Source organism: Mustela erminea, chromosome 3 (assembly GCF_009829155.1).
Source record: "Mustela erminea isolate mMusErm1 chromosome 3, mMusErm1.Pri, whole genome shotgun sequence".
Classification (NCBI taxonomy): domain Eukaryota; kingdom Metazoa; phylum Chordata; class Mammalia; order Carnivora; family Mustelidae; genus Mustela; species Mustela erminea.
Genome location: NC_045616.1, coordinates 50775441 through 50800459, shown reverse-complemented (window position 1 = coordinate 50800459; position 25019 = coordinate 50775441). Strand labels below are relative to the sequence as shown.

The 25019-nt window shown below is 38.0% G+C and overlaps 1 long non-coding RNA gene and 1 other non-coding gene across 4 annotated transcripts in view; both read left to right on the top strand.

The window, feature by feature from the left end:
• Positions 1 to 25019, top strand: part of LOC116586158 — a 62284-nt gene that overhangs the window by 16220 nt on the left and 21045 nt on the right. The gene's annotated exons all lie outside the window — the stretch shown is intronic.
• LOC116587426 lies at positions 316 to 386 on the top strand. Its single transcript, XR_004284435.1, has one exon. It is a non-coding gene; the product is annotated as a small nucleolar RNA SNORD36 (small nucleolar RNA).

Here is a 25019-nt window from a genome sequence, read left to right as displayed (position 1 = left end):
GTACACATAGTTTGTAAACATATGACTTGTTCAGCTTCTTTAAAAAATAAGGAAAATTTTAAAATGAACTGTAGTGAGATACCAGTCTTGCTGGATTTGCAAAGATCAGAGTTTGGAATTACAAACTTACTATGGAGAATTAGCAGGAAGTCTTCCTTAAACGTTCTTTCTAGTTAGGTCATTTAGGGCAAGGCTTGGAGATCAAACATATCAAAATTTAAAATACACTTTGAACCACTTTGAATATACTTCCTAGAAATTATTCTGTAGATATATTTGTACATAACGTATGTGCGAAGCTATTCATTACAGCTTATGAAAGAAAAAGATTGGTTCATATGGAATCTGTGAAGAGTAAAATTTGAGCTTTTTAACCCTGAATCATAGCTGGCCCACAGTAGAGCTGCTTTTGTGAACTGAGTGTTCATGCAAATTGATTGTGTGTTCTAGGGGTTAATGCTGTCACCACCTTAGTGGCAAACAATAGAGCTCAGCAGGTAGTAATTGCACATGATGTGGATCCCATTGAATTAGTTGTCTTCCTGCCTGCCCTGTATTGTAAGACAGGGATTCCATATGCCATTATCAACAGGAAGGCCAGCCTGGGGCATCTGGTCCACAACTAGGCCTGCACCACTCTCACATTCAGACAGTTTAACCCAACAGACAAAAGAGCTCTGGCTAAGGTGGCGGAAGCTTTCAGAACCAATTCCAGTGACAGATATGATGAGATTCATTGTCACGAGGGAAGCAACATCCTGAGTCCAAGGTTGGTGGTTTGCATTTCCAAGTTGAAGGAGGAAAAGGCTAAAGAACAGGCCACCAAACTGGGCTAAGTGTGTGCTGTTGAATTTTCTGTACATAAAAGTAATAAAAAGATCTCTTTAAAAAAAAGAAAGAAAGAAAAAAAGTTTGGGAAAATATTAACTGTCCATGAACAGAAGACAGGTAAAATATACTGATTTACATCCATAGCATGGAATTATTATAAACCTGTTAAAAAGAGTAAGACAGATCTATAGATACTAATATGTAATATTTTTGGAATATTTCATTAAGTATGATAAAAAAAAGTTCAGACCGGTATAGATAACATACTATTATTAAAATAATAATAATAATGAGAGATTATAGCCACTTCACAATGTTGATCCTCTTCAGCCAAAAGCTACCAGAAATACCTGTAGTTGAACAAGTTGAGTTCTTTTATTTTGGGTTGTTTTTTTTCCCTCCTTCATACATCATGAGGGAACTCTCTTAGAGTGTGAGAAAGGACTTCGCTTTGGTTGTGTGATTTTGAGGGTTCCAAGGAAGTGGGGGCAACTATATGATTGGGAATCTTAACAAATTTTGCCTATGGGGAGGGCAGCCTATTGGAAGATAAAGCTATAATTACATGAAGTCTAGGTTATCCACTTGGTCTTTGCTGATATGGGTGGGGGTGGGGTCGGTCATAGTTTCTTCTAAGGTAAATAGGTTATTTTCTAAAAGTTTTCTGTCCTACTAGGCTTCCCTTTTCCTGGTGCTTTGGCTCAAGGAAGCAGCTTTTGTTGGGGCTTTTTCTATAGGTGCCCATTGGTAATTCCAGGCCTGCTGGCTTCTCCAGCACCCATTCTGGTATATGTTCAGCAAAAAGAAAACCCAGAGAACTCATCACCATGTTGTTTATTGGAGCCTGATGTCCTTAGCTATAAATTGGAAAAGTATATCCATCTACTCCATCTTCCTGAAAGTGGAAATCCCCTGGATATATTTTTGCACTGTTGTAATTTTTTTTGTCATAAGCGGGCATCATCCGTTCAAAGAAATAAATACATACAGAGACACATACGTTGCTCTTTCAGAACTGGTAGCTGCAAAATCCCTATGACGAAAATAAAGGAGAACAAAGGAATAGAGGATAGCTGAAGTAAGTAAAGCTGCTTGGTTAGGGTGGTCAGGAAAAACCTGACATGAGCTAGAATCAGAAGCTGGTCTTGTGAAGAACTGAAGGAGAGAAGAGGAAGAGTAAATGCAGAAGACCTGAAATAGGAATGAGCTTGACATAATCCAGGAACAGAGAGAATTCTATAATCAGTGGAAACTTGGGACTATCATCTTACTTATTGTCATAGTGAAAAGAATTAGCCGACATTCATAATGGAAGTATGCCTACTCATCAGCTGAAACTGTAGGTTCAATACAGATTCAAGAGTTTAACAAAAATCAATGAAAGAATTCTGCAAGAACTAATATGCTATGTGGAATTTACAATAAGGAATATTGTCTACATTATTATTTATAAGTCTGTGCAATTATCCTTTATATTGGTAAAATTTATTCTAAAATGTAAGTATGTATGTATAAATATGTGTATGGGTATATAGAGCCTCAAAGAAGAGTAAAGTCTAGGAATAAATTTAAGAGTCATCAGTTTTGGGGTGCCTGGATGGCTCAGAGGGTTAAAGCCTCTGCCTTTCGCTTGGGTCATGATCCCAGTGGGATAGAGCTCCAAGTCAGGCTCTCTGCTCAGCAGGGGGCCTGCTTCCTCCTCTCTCTCTGACTGCCTCTCGGCCTACTTATGATCTCTCTCTGTCAAATAAATGAAATCTTAAACAAAAAAAAAAAAGAGTCATCAGTATTTAGATGGCAGTCAAAGCCATTTAACCAGATACAATCAGCTAGAAACAGTGTGTGCGTGTAAACAAAAATAAGTTCAAGACCAAATCCTGGGCATGTGAAATGGTATTGCCAATGTGGTAGAAGGGAAACCAGGAGAAAATGCTGTTTTGGAAACCAGGTAGGAGGAAGGGGTCAACTGAGTTGGACTTAGCAAAATTAATAACTTCAACAAGAGCACATTTAATAAGTTGTTGATGTCAAGAGCCAGATTGGATTAATTTAAATAGTCAGATAGCATTTCTATTGCCAATCAAGATTTATGCAAAATGCACTTTGAGTTTTTCTTCTAATTATGAGAACTTTAAAGTAGAAAATTCCTTAAACTCCCAGGTTTACCTGGTAATTGGAGATTTCTTCCTTTAACTTGACTCTATTTTGAGTTCAACCCTAACTGCTTAACCTTCTCCACAGTTATTATTTGTAGCAAAGTTTGCAAATTTATGGCCTTATGACCAAATTTTGCCCATAGATGTATTTTGTTCAGCTGTTTAATGTTGGCTCACACAGGTTTTCTACTTGAAAAGAATTCCTATCTTTTAGGAATACATATTTCGGTCCTATCCTGCTTATCCTTCCCTTCCCCCATCATCCTTAAGAATCTTTCCACAAGACCATTCTGTTTTCTACACACTACTTACAAAACTGTATAAACATTGAATTATTTACAAAGAAGATGATATCATGTCGATAGTCAGATTGAAATAATCCACTGTTTGTGCAGTGGTGGGAGGGCAGAGATTTGGTGGAGTGTGGATGAAACAAAATTGGGTATATGTTGAAAATTATTGAGGATGAATGAGTACCCAGTATTCTTTATTTGTATATGAATGAAATTTTCTAGAATATCAATATTTTTTTTAAATGTGGGGGGAAAACTAGGATAGTTCTTACCCTTAAGGAACTTAACACACAACTTGAGAGGGCACTCTATTCAAAGAGTTAGAACTCAGAAAGTGAGGAGAGAAGAGTGGGTGTTGGTAGAGGGCAGATGGCACACAGATGTTTAAAGTTATACCATGTCAATGGAGGAAGCTGAATTGCAGTGTGGTTCAAGCAGAGCAGGAACAAACAAGCATGGAGGACTTTGTGCCTATATCTCGGTGCTATCTCTTATAGGTGTTTTCTCATTTGCTATTCATACATTCTGTGAGGTGAGTATCATAAGCAAAAAACTCGTTCTGGAACAAGTTAAGTTCCTTGTTTTGGGTCACAAAACTGGTAACAGGAACCTTTTGGGAGAGTAATGTCACTGAAAAAGCCAGCCCACAGTGGCCTGAAAAAGAGATGACCAGAGACCAGAGACCTCCTACCAGCTAAAAAAGACCTACAGGAGGTATACTTAAATGTTTCATTTTGTTACTAACATTTGAAAACCGTGAATGATAAACAAAAACTTTTGATTTCTGGCTTCCTTAAAGAAGCCAACATTTAGCATCACAGATGCTGCACTCCCTTCACAACAAAGTCATTGCTGCCCTCTTTCTGTGGGACTTGAGCTCTCATTTTTGCCAGAGTCCTCTTCACTCAGTATTTTATTGCAAATGCTCTGTTTCATTTTTGTGAATTATGGCCTATATAAGTATTTGAGTTCATTTATATACTAATTATATCAACCTGGAGTGTTATGACACACTAGTGTGGGTCTGATCAGTGAGAGAGAAAGGCATAGAGTCATAGAACTCCATGTGATTTGTCCACCACATGTTGAGAACTACGGTCCAAACCACTTCTCTGGCAATTAATTCTATATTCTATGCCTATTGTAATGTCTCATGCAGAGTTTTCTTGTGCTGTAAGTGCTAAGTACCATATGAATGAGTGGTGTGATAATAAATGCTCAGGAATTCAGAGGCACAATTATTTTTGCAGTCATTAAGACAAAGGATCTTTTAAAAGTTGGGTCAAAATTTTGTAAGAGAAGAAAAATCATTCCAGGTGGGAAAAACAAAAAAGGAAAAAGGCATGAACTGAGGAAAGTACAAAATATGTGCAAGGAGTAGGAAAGCAGACTAGTATATGAAGCTCCTTTATCTAAGAAACTCTAACTCAGGATTAGATAGAATCACAGAAATGGTAAAACTAGAAAGGAACTTACAAATCAAGTTACTTGAAACCCTTCTTCTCATTGACAACAAGCAAGGTTTTGAGAAGTTGGGTGATTTGCTAAAAGGCACATAGCTAATTAGTGAAGGAATTGAGTGTAGATCTTCTGATTTCTAATGCTCTTCCTTGATGTTTCCCTTTAGTATGGGTTATTAACATTATAGGAAAGGAGAGAAAAGTAAGAGCTGCTGCTGAGTTCTGGATATAGTATTTTTAATGACCTTCAAATGGCAGTCGCCTTTTTCCTTTCGTCACTCACACTTCAAATTCTCAACCAGAAATTAAACCCATGAAAGTGCTCAGGGAACCTGACAAGTAGAGCAGAGAGTAAAGAGTAGTTGATCTAAGGGCACCCAGCTGGCTCAGTGGGTGGAGCTGATGACTCCTGGTCTCAGGTTGTAAGGTTGAGACTCACACTGAGTGTAGAGATTATTACTTAAAACTAAAGTATTTTTAAGCTTCATTTATTTATTTTAGAGAGAGAAACAGTGCAACTGGGGCGGGGGGTGTTATAGAGGGAGAAGGGAGACTCCTCACTGAGAGCTTTATCCCACCACCCTGAGATCATGACCTAAGCTGAGTCAGACATTTAACAGACTGAGCCACCCAGGTGCCCCAAATCTATTTTTTTTTTTTAAGATGTATTTGTTTGAGAGAAAGAAAAAGAGCTAGCAGGGGGAGGGGCAGAGGTAGAGAATTTCAAGCAGACTCCCTGCTAAGCACAGAGTCTGACTTGGGGCTCAGTTCCAAAACCCTGAGATCTTGCCTGAACTGAATGTTGGGTGCTCAATAGACTGAGCCATCCAGGTACCCACACAATAAAATCTTTTTTTTTTTTTAAAGATTTTTATTTATTTGTCAGAGACAGAGAGAGAGAGAGTAAGCGAGCACAGGCAGACAGAGAGGCAGGCAGAGGCAGAGGGAGAAGCAGGCTCCCTGCTGAGCAAGGAGCCTGATGTGGGACTCTATCCCAGGACCCTGGGATGATGACCTGAGCGGAAGGCAGCTGCTTAACCAACTGAGCCACCCAGGTGTCCCCCACACAATAAAATCTTAAAAAACACACACACAAAAAAAGATTATCTATCATACTACTTTCTGCCCTTATGTCATTACGTTTGCCCTCATTCAAGGGTGATCTGCCCAACTTCTAAATTATACACGACTACCATGCTTAGTAAAGGGAGAAGAAACATGTTCTGGCAGGCCAGTCTCAGGCTCAGCCTTTACAGTAATAAGGATTGGAATCTGAAAATAATAGTCTCAATGTTGTGTAAAAGAACTTGACAGACTACCTCTGGCTCTAGGTGATTTCTGGAGGGCACTGAGGGAGTATGTGCTTAGCATTAGCAGCATCTTCTATAGTGAGATAATGTGTTTGTCATAGGAGCAAAAGACAAGTCTTCCCAATTAAAAAGAGGAAACAGTATCACCAAGGAGATGAGATGAGTAGAATCAAACCAGAAACCTAGAGTCATCTTTCACATTACTTCTTCCTCCCTTCCCCACCTTTTCTCCCTTTCTCATCAATTTAATTACTTTAACAATCTTTTCCTTCTCTCTTCTCCAACCCAGCAACACTACCTGAAAGCAGGCATTTCACATTTCTTGCTTGAATTATCTTGGCAGTCTCCTAACTGGCCTTCTTGCCAGTCTTACTTTCTTGTTTCACCCCGACTCCCACTCAGCCCATTCATTATGTACTCTCAGAATGCTTTTTCTAAAACCCAACTCTGATGTAATCATCCCTTAATACACTACTTCAAATACTTCCATGATTCACCATTTATTTCTGGGTAAAGTTAAAGAGTCTTCATGATCTAGCCAGCCATGTTTACTTCTCCATTCCCATAACCCTTGTGCCTCACTCCCAACTTCTAAATTCCAGATGTAAGAAACCTTCTTTGGTGCCTCATATATACCACACTTTCTCACTGTTCAGTGCCATTTTCTGTGCTCTTCCCTACCTTTCATTATCTGGAAAACTACTAGTTTTCATTCAGGAATTCAAGGGTACTTACCTTTCACTATTGGTTTGCATCAGTGATCAAATAACATATCTGTATATCTCTTAAAATTTATCACTTGTGGGTGGCCTGGGTGGCTCAGTCACTTAAGCATCCAGTTCTTGGTATCAACTCAGTTCATGATCTCAAGGTGGTGGGATTGAGCCCCACCTCAGGCTCTGCACTCAGCATAGAGTTTGCTGGAGATTATCTAGCCCCACCTCTGCTCCAACCCTCGCTCACAATCTCTCTCGCTCTTTCTCAAATAAATAATAAAATCTTAAAAACAAAACAAAACTTACTACTTGCAGGGTGCCTGGGTGGCTCAGTTGATTACACATCCAACTCTTGATTTCTGCTCAGTCATTATCTCAGGATCATGAGATGGATCTTTGCATTGAGCCCCATGTCTGAGTCTGAGCCGGGTGTGGAACTTGTTTAAGATTCTCTCTCTCCCTGTGCCGCTCCCCCACCAAGGCACACATACTCTCTCTCTCTCTCTAAAAAAAAAAAAAAAAAAAAAAAAAAACCAAAAGACAAAAAACACACACACACAAAAAACAAAAAACTTACCACTTGCATTATAAATGTCAATTTACTTTCTGTCTTACAGAATAGACTAGTATTCTTCATACTCAGATCCTGACCATTTGCATTCTTATCAAGTACTCAAGATAATTTATGTTCCCTCTGAACTCTAAGAATCATTTTACTATATTAAGAGCTTCCTAAGGGGAAAAATTTTTTTTCTCTATAATTCTAGTGCCCAACATAGTACCTAGCATGCAGGTGGTATTCAATAAGTAACTCTTTTTTTTTTTTAAGATTTTATTTATTATCTGCCAGAGAGAGGGGCAGGCAGTGGGAGAAGCAGGCTCCCCTGCTGAGCAAGGAGCCTAACACAAGACCTGAGCTGAACCAGACACTTAACCAACTTAGCCATCCAGGCATCCCTTAATAAGTAACTCTTGAATTAATTAATTAATACACATGTTTATGTTTTGTCTACTCCTTCACAGAGACTTTATCAGGTTGCCACCTTGGGTAATAAGACTCATTGAAAAATTATTCCCTGTGCCAGTGGTATTGGAAATTGGAAATCTCGGTGATCTGCCAGTCCTCCAGCCAAGTGACTATTAAATCTGACCTGTTGGTCTATTTTTTTTCACCCTTTATGGCCTTTAAGCTTTTTCCATGAAAAGTATTTAGTCTTACTGATTTTGTTAAAGAAGTCTAGAAGAATGGTTCTCAAACTTAAATATACCAGAAAGACCTGGAGATCTTGTTAAAAATAGAGATGACTGAAGCCCAACTGCATAGATTCTAATTTAGTATGTGAGAGAAGAAAGGCAAAGGTCTCTATTTTTAATAAGATCTTGGAGAAAAAATGATCCCCTATAAGAAATAAATCTACATATTCTGTAGAAAAAAAGATTGACATTTCTACAAATTGGTAGACACTTATGTTTTATTTCCTCTAAAGAAAGCCTGTGGTCTATTTTGAAAGAATTTACCAGCACACTTTACAAATAGCTCTTGAAGTTTAGCATTGCTGTATTTTGACTTCATTGGCTTGTCTAGTAACTTACTGTACCCAAAAGGAAATCGAGTGTCTTCTTTTCATCTTTCCCTCTCAGTAGATATAAAGATAGATTGCATACTTATCAAAGATAGCCAAGGAATTCGGAGTGTGATCATACAGTTTGGCTCGTGTGTGCCCACATCACACTCTTCCTGTGCACAGTTTTCTTAATAGGTGACAAAATCAAATCTTACTCAAAACTTTGAATCTATTGTTATTTTCCATACAACCACAGCAGGATCTGTTGTAACCTGAATGAGGGTGCTTTAGGATGAGAATGAATATGCATAGTAATACATCTTCCTTCTCCTTACCTCTCACACACTGCCCAGGAGTGGCATGGTGATCATAGCCATGGAACCATTTTCAGAATAAAAGATTTATCATTTTATACAAGGATCATAAGCTGAATCAATCTGTCCCTCTGTCTAGCTTATTGTCTCCCCTCTGGACTCTTCTATCTACCCTAGATGGTGCCAGGAAAAGACATCTTTTATCTTATTTGTCCCAGGCTGGGATGGATTTTGCCGTGTCACTCTTTTGATCAATAATGAGAAAGGAGCTCTACTCTGCTAAATCCAGCATGAGCCATTATGGTCCCCAGAATGTAAAAATGCTTTAAAAGTGGAGTCAGAATACTCAGGATCTTTTTAACGTTGTTTTTGATGATACCTGGGTACATAATGATCTGAAAATCCAAGGGGAACCTGGGAGAATTCCTATCACAGCCAGATGGACTCAAAATATCTTTCTGAACTACAGTCTCTCATGCTATTACTAGAAATGAAATAGTTCTAAAATACAGACGAGCAATTCCATTTTACAGACTACAAAAATATACCAATACAGAAAACAGATGATAAAATCTGTGGGTTTTCTGTTTATCTGTACTGTAAGTAAAATTCTGATGGATTTATAAGTATAATTTTTATAAATTTAGATGTCAAAGTTTTTTGGATTGGAGAGTTTTATAAAAATACCTTTCTTATTTTATAATCAAAGTCAATGATAAAATAATATTTAATTTAATAGAATAGCTTTTCCAACCTAGTTTTGCTGTAAAGGAACTATTTAATAAAAGCAAAGGTTTTGGTATAAGACCCTAGCTGTAGACCACGTGCAATATATACCCATTTATTTTATATTGTACTTTTAAAAAATTAGATATGAAATACTAATTTGACCGCTTGCTTTTATGATTTGATTTAGGCTGTTTAACAATTTCTTCAGGGAAACATATTCTTTTATATATATTTTCTCCAATTATGGAAACATCTTTGCCTGTCCTAATTCATATCCTACTGAGATTAATAAATAGGGAATATAACCTGAAAAGAACAAAAAGAGTTGCCAACCCTGAAACCTTGATTTGAAAAATGTATTAATAATTGCTTTCTAAAAATGAATGCTTTTTTATCTTGTGCCACATTAAAAAAAGTGTTAATAGAAACCTTAGGAGAAAAATTTTTACTGAATTTCTTCAATTATACCACTAGATGGCAATATCTTTGTTTCCTTGTGATTGCCGTACACTAACGGTTCTTGAAGCAAACTGCTAGTATGTTTTAAAGCTCTGACCTCAGCTACCAAACTTCTGTTCCTAAATTTTAAAGAAAGAAAACTGCAGAGGTGAAAACCCCAGGCCAGTTAAAGAGTACTTTCGTGTGTTTGAGTGTAGTAAATTAACATCCTTCCCTAATAACCACAGAAGTCCCTGAGTCCCTTTGGTTGAAAAGGATTGGCTTCGCTTTGGAGCACACCTACTTTCAAGATTCTAGACTTGTAAGGAGACCAAGTACAGAAAGACACCGCTGAACCAGCGCTCTTGAATCTATCTTCATTACTTTCAACTACTTTTTTTTTCTGAACTAGTTTCACCATCCAAAATCTTTTTCCTCTTTGTGGATTAAAAAACACAGAAAAGGGTGAAAGGAAGGGTGTGAGGGCAGATAAACCTTCTGGGAGATTCCTTTATGACAGATAATTTTACAGATTGCATGCAAAAACTATAGTCATTATAGTCAAAATAACTTTTTTTTTTTTTTAACTTCATAGGACAACTTTTATTTTTAACTCGTTCCCACTATTCTGGTTCATTTTTTTTTTATACAGATAATTTTTTAACCTATTTACCATCACAGTGAGATGTCCAGTACATCAAATTCCATAATAACCTTCTAACCTGAACTTTTTGATACATACACCTGTGTTTTTCTTTTTTTTTATATAAATTTTTTATTTTTTGTTTTTTATAAACATATAATATATTTTTATCCCCCGGGGTACAGGTCTGTGAATCGCCAGGTTTACACACTTTACAGCAAAATAACCTTTTTACCTCAAAATTATTACCACTAATTTTTGTGTAATTTAAGTTTACATATTTAGTAATCTATGTGTCTTTTTTATTTGGAACTATTGAAATATAATAAAAATGTCAGGTATTTAACTGCTAAGGTATAATATTCAAAAAGAAACAGACACTTTTTACTCCGTTTAAATATAAAATCAACAAATGTGAAAGATTTTTTTAAAGATTTATTTATTTTAGGGGCACCTGGCTGGTTCAGTGGGTTAAAGCCTCTGCCTTTGGCCTGGGTCATGAGCCCAAGGCCCTGGGATTGAGCCCTGAATTGGGCTCTCTGCTTGGCTGGGAGCCTGCTTCCTCCTGTCTCTCTGCTTGCTTCTCTGCCTACTTGTGATCTCCGTCTGTCAAATAAATAAATAAAATCTTTGAAAAAAATAAAAAAAATTTAAAAATAAAGATTTATTTATTTTAGAGAAAGAAAGAAACTGGTTAATAAGCTATGGAGCAATAAAATTTAATATTTGTGGTAATCTTTTCTACAGGAAGAAATAAATTTTATATCTGCAAGACAAATTAAATTTATTTGCATTGCCATTTACAGAATTATCTGTATTACCATCAGTTTTGTGTCAGTGAATTTCTACTGTATTAAAATGTAAAATAACCTCCTCAGTAGAAAGTGATCAAAGATACACAACTTTATGTAATCAGATAATTTCCAGAAGATCTGCAATACTTTGTAATCTCTTCTGTTCCTTCTCAAGTAATCAAAAATTTTTCCTAACATTACCATTTTTAAAATAATTATGTTGTGGGATGAGCAATATAATTAAAGAAAGAGCTATAAGATTCCATGTACTGCAATATTAGGGCAAACCACAAGGAGGCTTTTTTTTTTTTCCACTAGATTTCCTACACAAATGGTTAAAAAGACAATGATTAAATCAGGAATGCTATCATTAAGATTTGGAATAATTATTACCATTAACAGACAATGGATTTCCTTAATTCTAGAAGTAGATGTCAGAGGAAGAGAGTAAAGAATTTTTCCTAAATCAAAGGAGAACAGAAATGACTTATCTCCCACTTGACTCACTATTTTAAGTGTGATATGGTGCCACAATAATTGGGAATGTGGAAATGTGTCTCAATTCCTCCAGAGATTAGATGTGGAAAAAAGTAAGGGAATACAGTACATCTCATGAACTAAGTAAAAAAGATTAAAGTTTGCAAACACAAGTGCCTATAACGGCAAGGCAGATAAAAATGAGTAAAGTGAGAGGGGGGATATAAAACAGCCAACAGTAGGGAAACTATGGCAGATTGGGAAGCTTATATGCCACCTAAAGAGAGAAACTACTACTGGGTCCAGTAATTGGTGCTATATGGAAATACAGATCCCAAAAAGCAGATTTTCATCTTTCTGAAGAGAAACAAGAAAACCAAATTGTTATATGGATTCTCCTGAATTGTTTTAGAATCTGATCACTTAACCAACAAATACATACGTACATAAATACATGAATAAACATGATGTGTTTTTTCTTTCTCCCCCCAAAAACTTTCCCTAAGAGAATTTTCTCGAATCTCTCTCCCATTTGAAGTCTGTTGAAGGGGCAAGTTCTGAGGAGTAAGAGTGTAATTGGAGAAGTAGGGGCAAGAATTGAACTGCATTGATAAGCAGGTAAATAATAAGTATGTGTAAACTGTGAGACAACTGTGAGACAATGGAAATGGGTTCTTTGGGGGCTTGAACGTCTCATAACTTAGGAAAAACTTGAGCATCAAAGATCAGTTATATCACTTTTTCTGGCCCCAGTGCTGCAGTGCTGAGGTCACTGAATGGAATCTATAAATATTTGCTGATTGAGTTGTCATTCAGATAACAAGTGGAAGGATCAGTATGGCAACATTAATTTTTTTGTCAACCTTTTTTGTAACTCAGATGCTGTGTGTGTACACTGTCTTAATTCCTTAAAATCAGCAGGGAATAAAGGTGTGAAAGAATTTTTAACAGATTCCAGAACAGAACTGGGGATATATTATCACCACAGCCTGTTTTACTCCTTTATTCCCTAAGGATGTCACAAAACTGTAAATAATGTGTATTTTTTTAAAATTATTTATTTATTTGACAGAGAGAGATCACAAGTAGGCAGAGAGGCAGGCAGAGAGAGAGAGAGAAAAGCAGGCTCTCCGCTCAGCAGAGAGCCCGATGCGGGACTCAATCCCAGGACCCTGGGATCATGACCTGAGCCGAAGGCAGCGGCTTAACCCACTGAGCCACCCAGGTGCCCCAATAATGTGTATTTTAACTTGCCACAGCCTTAGTAAGGACTTTTACTAGGTCCTAACCACCACCACCACCTGGAGACACCTGACCTAAACTGAACCAATCAGATTCTTTTTCTTGAGACTTTTGGTTAGAGATATGAGCCAATGAGTGAGAAGATGCTAAATACTTAAATGAAAGGTCAGGATAAGACCTACAAAGGACAGCAAATCAAAGCTAAGCACAGGTAACTTATGGGGGAGCAGAGATGCCACAAGTAAACCCAGAAGCACAGAGAGATGCAGAAGCCAGAAGAAAGGAAAAGTTGGGTTTTTGAAATGACCAGTTTTCTCCTTTAGATAAAACTCTCTTTACTGATGCTAATTTGAGTGTGCATTTGTTACTTGCAACCACACAATTAATAATCTCTGTCTGCTAGTCGTAGCACAACCAGATGCAGGAAACTCGTCCTTGGTAGGTTGGAAAGATTTTGTTAATGTGACCTGAGAACATGGTGTGGTTTCCATGGTGATTCTTACAGCAGATTCCCCAGTGCTTTTTACCTACAACTCTGAAGCTTAAATTAAAATGTTGCTAAAAAGAAGAGAAAGACAACTATCATATGATCTCCCTGATATGAGGAAGTGGTGATGCAACATGGGGGCTTAAGTGGGTAGGAGAAGAATAAATGAAACAAGATGGGATTGGGAGGGAGACAAACCATAAGTGACTTTTAATCTCACAAAACAAACTGAGGGTTGCTGGGGGGAGGGGGTTTGGGAGAAGGGGGTGGGATTATGGACATTGGGGAGGGTATGTGCTTTGGTGAGTGCTGTGAAGTGTGTAAACCTGGTGATTCACAGACCTGTACCCCTGGGGATAGAGTATTATGCCTCCATCAGAAAGGATGAATACCCAACTTTTGTAGCAACATGGACGGGACTGGAAGAGATTATGCTGAGTGAAATAAGTCAAGCAGAGAGAGTCAATTATCATATGGTTTCACTTATTTGTGGAGCATAACAAATAGCATGGAGGACATGGGGACTTAGAGTGGAGAAGGGAGTTGGGGGAAATTGGAAGGGGAGGTGAACCATGAGAGACTGTGGACTCTGAAAAACAATCTGAGGGTTTTGAAGGGACGGGGGGTGGGAGGTTGGGGTACTAGGTGGTGGGTATTATAGAGGACATGGATTGCATGGAGCACGGGGTGTGGTGCAAAAATAATGAATACTGTTATGCTGGAAATAAAAAAAAATAAAATAAAATAAAATGTTGCTAAAAAGAAATGAAATAGAACCTCAGAGTCAAGTTGAGTTTTCCTTGGCATGTCCTATGTAATTCTATCAACATACATGTATTTCTATTAAAAATATCAAACTCTTGGGGCGCCTGGGTGGCTCAGTGGGTTAAAAACTCTGCCTTCAGCTCGGGTCATGATCCCAGGGTCCTGGGATCAAGCCCCGCATCAGGCTCTCTGCTCAGCGGGGAGCCTGCTTCCCCCTCTCTCTCTGCCTGCCTCTCTGCCTACTTGTGATCTCTCTCTCCATCAAATAAATAAATAAAATCTTTTTTAAAAATATCAAACCCTTGGGGCGCCTGGGTGGCTCAGTGGGTTAAGCCGCTGCCTTTGGCTCAGGTCATGATCTCAGGGTCCTGGGATCGAGTCCCGCATCAGGCTCTCTGCTCAGCAGGGAGCCTGCTTCCCTCTCTCTCTCTCTCTGCCTGCCTCTCCATCTACTTGTGATTTCTCTCTGTCAGATGAATAAATAAAATCTTTTAAAAAAATATATCAAATCCTTGCTAACTGCTGGGCCTACATTTCAAGGTTGTAGTTTTTACAGTTTTAGCCATAATAAATATCATTTTACTATTTAAAAATTAGTCCATTTTATTGCCTACTTAATAGTCAAGCATTTTTAAAAGTTTTAAGTAGCCTATATAGCTCAGTGGAAACAAATCACCTCAATATAAATGTGTTCTTCTGGATTCCTTGATCAATGATTCAGTTACTTTCTTTCTTTCCCTCATTGTATCTCATTTTTCACAATAGCTTACCATAATAACTGTCTGACTTGATAATATAGAACACATTTCCAATATTTTTTACTTCAAATTCATTTGTATATTCTCACAGTATTTAGTTTAGTATGACATATTTTGTAAGTATTAAATAAATAAGAATTAAAATAAATGATAAAGGATGCATATATAAGCACAAAACAGTTTCCCCCCCTAAGTTTTATTTATTTAAGTAATCTCTGCACTTCATGTGGAGCTTGAACTCATGACCCTGAGATCCAGAGTCATATACTCTTCCAACCGAGCCAGCTGGGTACCCCTAAAAGAGTTTTTTATAAACATTTTCTCAACTCTTTTACTAGCAAGTAACTTTTTAATTATATTTAACTATACCAACTGTGTGGGCAATTATGTTATATGTAATTCAATTTCATTATATTATTTTGCTATGAACTAACAGTATACCAATAAGAACAAATAAACTCTTCAGCTTCTCTACCTCTAGTAACAAGCTTCACTGCACATTAGTTTTTTTGGCTTTGTTTTGTTGTTGTTGTTGTTTTAGTTGTTTCAGATTATTTTATTTTATTTTTTTAGTTAACATATAATGTATTATTTGCCCCTGGGGTACAGGTCTGTGAATCATCAGGCTTTCACAGCCTGATGTGTGAATCATCACACATTTCACAGCACTCACCATAGCGCATACCCTCTCCAATGTCCATAATCCATCCACCCCATCCCTACCAATCCATCCCCCAGCAACCCTCAGTATGTTTCATGAGATTAAGAGTCTCTTATTGTTTGTCTCCCTCCCGATCCCATTTAGTTTCATTTTTTTCTTCCCTACCCCCCACAACCCTCCACCCTGCCTCTCAGATTCCTCATATCAGAGAGATCATATGATGATAATTGTCTTCCTCTGATTGTCTTATTTTGCTCAGCCTAATACCCTCTAGTCCCATCTATGTCATTGCAAATGGCAAGATTTAATTTCTTTTGATAGTTGCATAGTATTCTATTATATATATATTATATATATATATATATATATATATATATATATATACACACATATATATACACCACATCTTCTTGATCCATTTATCTGTTGATGGACATCTAGGCTCTTTCCATAGTTTCGCTATCGTGGACATCGCTGCTATAAACATTCAAGTGCATGTGCCCCTTTGGATCACTATATTTCTATCTTTAGGGTAAATACCCAGTAGTGTGATTGCTGGGTCATAGGGTAACTGCATTTTCAACTTTCTGAGGAATCTCCATACTGTTTTCCAGAGTGGTTGCACCAGCTTGCATTCCCAACAACAGTGTAGAAGGGTTCCCCTTTCTCCACATCCTTGCCAACATCTGTCATTTCCTGACTGGTTAATTTTATCCATTCTGACTGGTGTGAGGTGGTATCTCATTGTGGTTTTGATTTGTATTTCCCTGATGATGAGTGATGTGGAGCACTTTCCCATGTGTCTGTTGGCCATTTAGATGTCTTCTTTGCAAAAATGTCTGTTCCTGTCTTCTGCCCATTTCTTGATTGGATTATTTGTCCTTTGGGTGTTGAGTTTGATAAGTTCTTTATAGATTTTGGATACTAGCCCTTTATCTGATATGTCATTTGTGAATATCTTCTCCCATTCTGTCAATTGTCTTTTGGTTTTGTTGACTGTTTCCTTTGCTGTGCAAAAGCTTTTGATCTTGATGAAGTCCCAACAGTTCATTTTTGCCCTTGCTTCCCTTGCCTTTGGTGATATTTGTAGGAAAAAGTTGCTACAGCTGAAGTCATGCTACCTCTGTTCTTCTCAAGGATATTGATGGATTCCTGTCACACATTGAGGTATTTCATCCATTTTGAGTCTGTTCTTTTATGTGATGTAAGGAAATGGTCCAGATTCATTCTTTTGCATGTGGCTGTTCAATTTTCCCAACACCATTTGTTGAAGAGGCTGTCTTTATTTCATTGGACATTCTTTCCTGCTATGTTGAAGATTAGTTGACCATAGAGTTGAGGGTCTTTCTGTGTGTCTGTTTTTGTGACTGGACATTAGTTTTAATTATCAGTAAAATGTATAACTATTAAATGATATGGGGTTGGAAAGTACTATTGAAACCAGTGTTTTAGGGAAATTATTCTGATAGTAGTCCCAAGGATTAGTTATTAATATCAACAGTACACTTAAGAATGCAATAATTTGGAATAATTAAGCTTACCACATTGAATAATTCTAGCCTACACAAAGATTGGCCTGACATAGCCTTCTGTTGGCTTCCCCAGTTATTCAGTTGATATATTACTGAGCACCTACTTTGAACATGTTTATCATATCCTAAGAGCAACAAGGGAGCAAAGGGACAGGAATTGAGTGAACTGGGGTAGAGTGGTAAAAGAGATGTAAGAGGGTAGATTGGTAACATCTTATGAAACTATAGGCCATCATTGGGATTTAACTTATATTTGGGATGAGAGGGAAAAAATTGTTGAAGGTTTTGGTTAAAGGAGTGAGGATCCACCTTATGAATTTTTAAAAAGTCACTTGGGACCCTTGTTGAGAATACACTGTGGGGAGCCAAAGGAGGTGAAGAGAGACCAGTAAGAATTTGATTATGGGGGCGCCTGGGTGGCTCAGTGGGTTAAGCCGCTGCCTTCGGCTCAGGTCATGATCTCAGGGTCCTGGGATCGAGCCCCGCATTGGGCTCTCTGCTCAGCAGGGAGCCTGCTTCCCTCTCTCTCTCTCTCTCTGCCTGCCTCTCCATCTACTTGTGATTTCTCTCTGTAAAATAAATAAATAAAATCTTTAAAAAAAAAAAAAAAAGAATTTGATTATGGCAATAATTCGGGTGACATTTGGTAGGAGCTGGGGCCAGGGTAATAATGGTGGAAACAGTGAGAAATACTCAAATTGTGAATTTGAATTAGATTTTTGAAGACAGAACCAATAGGACATGTCATAAGTGAGATATATCTGTTAGAAATTGTGTTCACCGATTAAGAACAGAAATATACCTAAAGTGTTCATTTTTTAATGTAAAATCATTCCCAAAGTAAGCCATCCAATGATGATATGATAGCTCTCTACAGTTCAAGGAGCTCAATTCCTTCACTTTTTCTGCTTTACCATTGTTACACCACAGTTTTCTTTTTCAAGGGCATAGGTGACTGAAAAGCCCATTCATAAGGAATAGACTTTTTCATGACTGGAGAAAAGAGTATGGAGGAGAAGCCAAAAGTATCTTCTGCTCAGCTAAGCTGAACCTTTTAAGCAAACTTTCCAGAAATCCTACATAACATTTTGACTTCCAACTTTTTAGCTAGAATTTAGTCACAAGGCTACATTTCCTTACAAGGAGTGTATCGGAAATGTAGTCTTTCAGGTGAGAACATTATTACTGCCTCCCCAAAACCCTACTGTTCTGTTGCTAAGGAAAATGGGAAGAATGGATACTGGTGCTAACTAGCACCCCCTGCCACATGGAGTGGAGATAAATTGAACAGTCAAGGTTGACCAGAAGTGAAAGACTTCTATCCTTTCTATGCCAGGGCCCCTTTGCCTCTTCAACGAAGCTTATGACCTGCCCCCTCAGAACAGTTTTAAGTGCATGAACTGAAATACATAAGATTACAAAAGAGGGACGCCTGGGTGGCTCAGTTGGTTAAGCAGCTGCCCTCAGCTCAGGTCATGATCCCAGCATCCTGGGATCGAGTCCCGCATCGGGCTCCTTGCTCGGCAGGGAGCCTGCTTCTCCCTCTGCCTCTGCCTGCCATTCTGTCTGCCTGTGCTTGCTCTCTCTCCCTCTCTCTCTGACAAATAAATAAATAAAATCTTAAAAAAAAAAGATTACAAAAGAAATCAATTATATTGAAATATCATTATCAAAATAATAAAATATTGGTGATAAATGTATATGTTTCTTCATAGTTGTCCCTATAACTCAAAACAATGGTAAATATTAGAGATATTTTAAGATCTCTGCAACAACTATAATGTAAAAATATCTGTGACTTTTGTTGGTGACAAAGTCACAGATACTACTAACACTATTGTAGTTTGTTGCCTATAATAATAATCAAAGGAAATAATTTCTGTTATACATTAGTGGTATGATAAATATAATTTTTCCCATTCAAGTTTAGAGACTCATTGATCCCTTGAACCTTCATTAGACCAAAGATAAGGACCACTTTTTTTTTTTTTTTTAAGATTTTATCTGACAGAGAGAGAGAGGAAGCACAAGCAGGGGGAATGGAAGAGGGAGAAGCAGGCTCCCCACTGAGCAGGGAGTTCCATGGACCCTAGGATCATGACTTGAGCCAAAGGTAGATGCTTAACAACCGAACCACCCAGGTGCCCTATCAGAAAAGGCTTTTAAGTGAAATTCCAAGTTCTGAGACTATTCTGTCTATGTTGGTTGGATGACAGCAAGAAATAAAGTTAAAAAAGAACTTTGGTTGAAAGACAAAGAGGCTGGTGGCAGATAAGAATTTTAAAAAGGAAAAAAAGAGGCTCTGGAGAGATAGTATCACCAGGAATGCAACTGGCTGTTTTAGTTGCATTCATCAGCTACCCTTCCATCGATCAAACATATGTGGCTCTTCATCCTCTAAACCAGCCAAAGTGACTGCCACTGGTGGTTATGAAGGGATGTTGGAGAACCGGTTTGGACTGTATCTAAAGACAGAAGAGGAGTGGGGCACACCTGGGTGGCTCCGTGACTTAAGCGTTAGACTCTTGATTTCGGCTCAGGTCAGGATCTCAGGGTGATGAGATCAGGCTCTGTGCTCAGTGGGGAATCTGCTTCTCTCCTCTGTCTCCCTCTGGCCCCCAAGTCCCCTGCCCCTCGTTTGTGCGTTTTCTCGCTCTCACTCTCTCTCTTTAAAATCAGTCAATCAATCAATCAATCAATCAATCAATCTTTAAGGAAAAAAAAAAACTGGAGAGACTGACCAACTTGTCATTTGTTGCAACTGGATTTTTTTTTTTATTTAAAAATATGTTGAGGGGCGCCTGGGTGGCTCAGTGGGTTAAGGCCTCTGCTTTCGGCTCAGGTCATGATCCCAGGGTCCTGGGATGGAGCCCCACATCAGGCTCTCTGCTCAGCAGGGAGCCTGCTTCCTCCTCTCTCTCTCTCTGCCTGCCTCTCTGCCTACTTGTGATCTCTCTCTGTCAAATAAATAAATAAATCTTTAAAAAAAATATATGTTGATTACTCCAATCCTATAGACCCTGACTATCTTGGAAAGGGTGGGGGAAATAATATGAGTTAAAAATGGATTACTTGGGATGCTCAGTAGGTTAAGCTTCTGCCTGTGCCTCAGATCATGATCCCAGGGTCCTGGGATCAAGCCCAGCTTCAGGCTCCCTGCTCAGTGGGGAGCCTGCTTCTTTCTCTCTGCCTTTACCTGCCACTCTGCCTGCTTGTGCTCTCTCTCTGACAAATAAATAAATAAAATCTTTTTTAAAAATTTGTTAAAAAAATATATTAAGGGCGCCTGGGTGGCTCAGTGGGTTAAAGCCTCTGCCTTCGGCTCAGGTCATGATCTCAGGGTCCTGGGATCAAGCCCCACATCAGGCTCTCTGCTAAGCAGGGAGCCTGCTTCCTCCTCTCTCTCTGCCTGTCTCTCTGCCTACTTGTGGTCTCTGTCTGTCAAATAAATAAATAAAATCTTTAAAAATGTATATATATTAAAGTTACCTAAGTTGACATTCAAAATAGAAGTATAATAATACTGCTAGCAGCAGTTCTTAACCCATCCTCCAAGCATCACATTAACCAATGAAACTTCTAAGCACTGAGGTAATCAGGCTTTTAAAATTACAGATCCCCAGATATACTGTTTAATTGGTTATGTGCATCCCAGGCATTCATATTTTTAAAAACTCCTACATGATTCAGATGTTCAGTCAAGGCTCAGAATTGTTATTTCCCTCTCTTCTATATAAAGAAATTAAAATATCAATCCACTTTTTTCCCTGCCACCCAAACACCTCTGGATCATTTTTTGTTGTTTGTTGTTTTGTTTTGTTTTTGTTTTTAAGTTGGAGGATAGGTCTGGGATCATCTGATTTAAACTTTAAAGTTAATAGCAGACTTGTAACTCACTTTTGGTGAGTCCTGGGATTACCTAAGAAAGATAGGCAGCTACTTCCAGAACAACTACAGAAATGAACATGTGTTGAGCTGATTCACATGGTTTTATTTTTATTTTTCTTCTTAAAGATTTTATTTGTTTGAGAGAGAACACAGGCAGGGGTGAGGGGCAGAGGGAGAAGCAGACTCCCACCTGAGCATGGAGCCCCGTCTGGGGCTGGATCCCAGGACACTGAGATAAGGGCCTGAGCCAAAGGCAGCTGCTTAACTGACTGAACCACCCAGGAACCCCTGATTCACATGATTTTAAAGAAGTCTTATGTGGCATAGCATGCTCCCAGGTGAATAGCAACAAGACTTTATTTAATTTTGGTGAGTGGACTTTCATGCAGTGCAGGGAAAGCTGCTAACTGATGCAATAGAAGTTCAGCTAACTGAACACCTTGGGAAATAAAAGCATTCTGGGTGGCGGTTTTCCAGATAACTGGATGATCTTTCCTTCAAGCTTCAACCTACTTTAACCATTTGGGATGTAAATAGTTGTAAATTGTGTTATATATTTGCTGTTTTTCTAAGAAATTTTTGAATATAATTTAATCTTTTATTGATAATATAGAATCTTTATCATTATCAACTATTATAATCAGTCAAGAAATTGTAGTGGAAGCTGGAAATGGTGAAGTGATATGGAGTATCTCACAGAATTTGACTTTCTCACTTGAGGGCCCAAACTTACTCTAATCATGACTGTTGAAAGATAAAGGCAGACATATTAAAATTTTTAAGAGTTTATTTGAGCAAAAATCAATTGCAATAAAGCAGCATCCAATCTAGCAGATAGAAAGGAGCTTTGAGGAACTGTACAAAATGAAAGACTTCTATAACCAGAAGGGAGTGGGAACAAGGAAATTATACTAGGCTAAAAAACAGATTTGTTATTCCAAAATTACTTTTCTTTAGTGGATGGCCTTGGTCTGTCGGAAATTACTTAACTAGTACTAATCAGGCGATTCCTGATTGGCTGGTTTAAGATAACATTTCTGGGAAAACTAAAACGTAATTAGGTAAAGTCTCAGTTTGGTGACACGAGGCTTAGCATAAGTGACTCCATTTTCAACCTGTTCTCCTGTTTTTAACATGGCCCAGAGCTGTGATCACACAGAATTAAATTTATAAGATGTTTATTGACAGGGAGGGATGGTACAAGAATTTCAAATTTGTTTATGACTCTTCCACATTTTTCAATATCCCTGGAAATAGTGGTATTATGAAAACTAGCACATTTTTCCTAATTTTCCGGCTCCAAGGGAAGCCAAATGAAAATTAGAAACAAATTTATAGATTTGTCTTGAGAAATCTCTGTAACTGAGACTCAAAATTAGTCATCAAGGTTAAAGTTTTCTCTGTTTATGGGGAGTATACAATAATGGTTTAGAGTGTGGATTTTTGAACCAAACTGCCTAGATTTTAATCCTAGTTCATTTATTTATAAACTCTTCTTATAAATATCCACTAACAAAGGCATGGAGGGAGACAAGCTATTAATAGTACCTACTTTATAGTATGTTGTTATGAGGAGCAAATAATGTAAGTGAAAAGAAACAGTGTTAGGCATATGAAGTTTGTTGTAAAATGGGCCAATATGAGAATAAGTCATATTAAAGGATGATTTTCAGAGATGGTTAAAATCATGATACTCACATAGATATAAAAGGAACATGTGTCAAAGATTCTACTTAACTTACTCTTTTTTTTTTTTAAGCTTATTTATTTAAGTAATCTCTAGACCCAATGTGGGGCTCGAACTCGTGACCATGAGATCAAGAGTTGCATGCTCTTCCAACTGGAGAATATTTGGCCTTTTTTAAAATTTTAGGTTTTATTTATTTATTTGACAGAGATCGCAATTCGCAGAGAGGCAGGCAGAGAGAGAGAGGGAGTAGTGGGCTCCCCGCTGAGCAGAGAGCCCAATACAGGGCTCTATCCCTGGACCCTGAGATCATGACCTGGGCCAAAGGCAGAGGCTAAACCCACCGAGCCACCCAGGTGCCCCTATTTAGCTTATTCTTAATGAGAGAACCAGGAAAATGTCACAACTGGTTAAAAGGAAAAATCAAAGAACAGAGATCTCTGTAGACCCCAAAAATATTGAAATGAATTTGTAGAGGGACATAAAACTTGCTTTTTGGCATGAAAGAGTCCCTATTCTCCTTCTGCCAGGAAGAATTTATTTGCATGTCTATAGACAAGAATTGTATGCATTACTATTTACTCTTCCAAGGCAAGGAAACCAAACCCAAGAAACTCTCTGCACAGCATCTTGATAAACAGTACCTATTAATTTGGGAAAATCCCTCATTCTTGAAGTATCCAAAATCTCCTAATATTTCTGGTCTGCCAGGAAGCAAATTCCTTCCCACTTGTTAAGTCTGGAACTGTCGTGGTCCCTCTAGGCTACTGTTACAAAAATATCATAGACAAGGTAGTTTATAAACAGCAGAAATATATTACAGTTCTGGAAGCTGTGAAGTCCAAGATCAAGACAGATTCTATGTCTGGCAAAGGCCTGCTTCCTGGTTCATAGACAATAACGTTTTCACTGCATCCTTGCATGGCAAAAGTGGTAAGGGAACTCTCTGGGACCTCTTTTGTATGGGCCTTAGTCCTATTCATAGAGATTCTGCCCTCAAGACCTAATCACCTCCCTAGGTTTCCATCTCCAAATACCAGCATGTTAGGGATTAGGTTTCAACATATAAATTTTGGGGGGCACAAACTTCAGTCTACAGAAGAGACTCTGAAAGGCAGGTAAAGGCCAGCTTTCAAGAAAGTACTCAGTAGGCAGTGGGTGCATAAGCAAGGTCAGTTTTAATTCCCAAAAAGTAGCCTGTAATATCTGATTAAATGAGTACCATTCTTAAATATGACTTTGTAGGCAAACCTTTCTTCTATTAGTGATTTTGCCAATTATATCCTAGCAAAAAGGAGGGCAGATTCTCACTGAAACCATGCAAATAACTATAGCACCTTGCAAAATAAATTTATCATTAAGAGTATCTGAATGTTGGGGCTTGGGCTAGGGCTGGTCAATGAGAAATTGATATCCTTTTCAAATGTTTTCAGTTTACAAAAAGCTAATTAAATTGCTGTGGACTACAGATAGCTTAAGAAGGAAAGACAAGGCTTCTTTATATATCTAGAAAACAGAACATTAAGACAGTATCAAAGGAATGCCTTTGAATGCTTGGTGGTTCAGTCAGTTAAGTGTCTGCCTTTGGTTCAGGTCATGATCCCAGGGTCCTAGGATCAAGTCCCATATCAGGCTCCTTGTTTAGCAGGGAGCCTGCTTCTCCTTCTGCCTGCTGCCTACCCTCCCCCTGCTCATACTGTCTCCCTGACAAATAAATAAATAAAATATTTTAAAAGAAAGAAAGGAAGGAGGGAAGGAAGGAAGAAGGAAGGAAGAAAGGATTTGTATGTACTGCCCCAAAAAATGTACTTTAAAAAAAGACAATATCAACAATATTTTAAACAAATAACCACAATAAAAATTTCCCTTATCAGTTTATTCAGTACTTTTTCACTAGATCTTGAGATGGCAGTCTTTTGAAGCCATCTGTTTCTCAACAAAAGTGTTCTAGAATCCTGACTCCAGCCCCCAGTATGCTCTGACAGTTGTCTAAGTGGTATCATGAAAAGCCTACACCCAAGAACCTCTTCTTTGAGGTGTTAGTAGTTTGAAGTAGCTGGCACATTCCTTTTCCACTGGGCTCTGAAACAACTCTTCTTTGTTAAATACACACACTCAGACCTGTAGCTAATTGTAGATTGCTTCAGACAAGCAAAAGAATAAAAGAAAACTGTCCATAGATAAGAGAGATTTAAAATGGCTATGACTAATTTATGACTAATAATTTTCAAATTTGAAAGGTCTAATGAGAGGTTATAATAAGATTAGTGTAA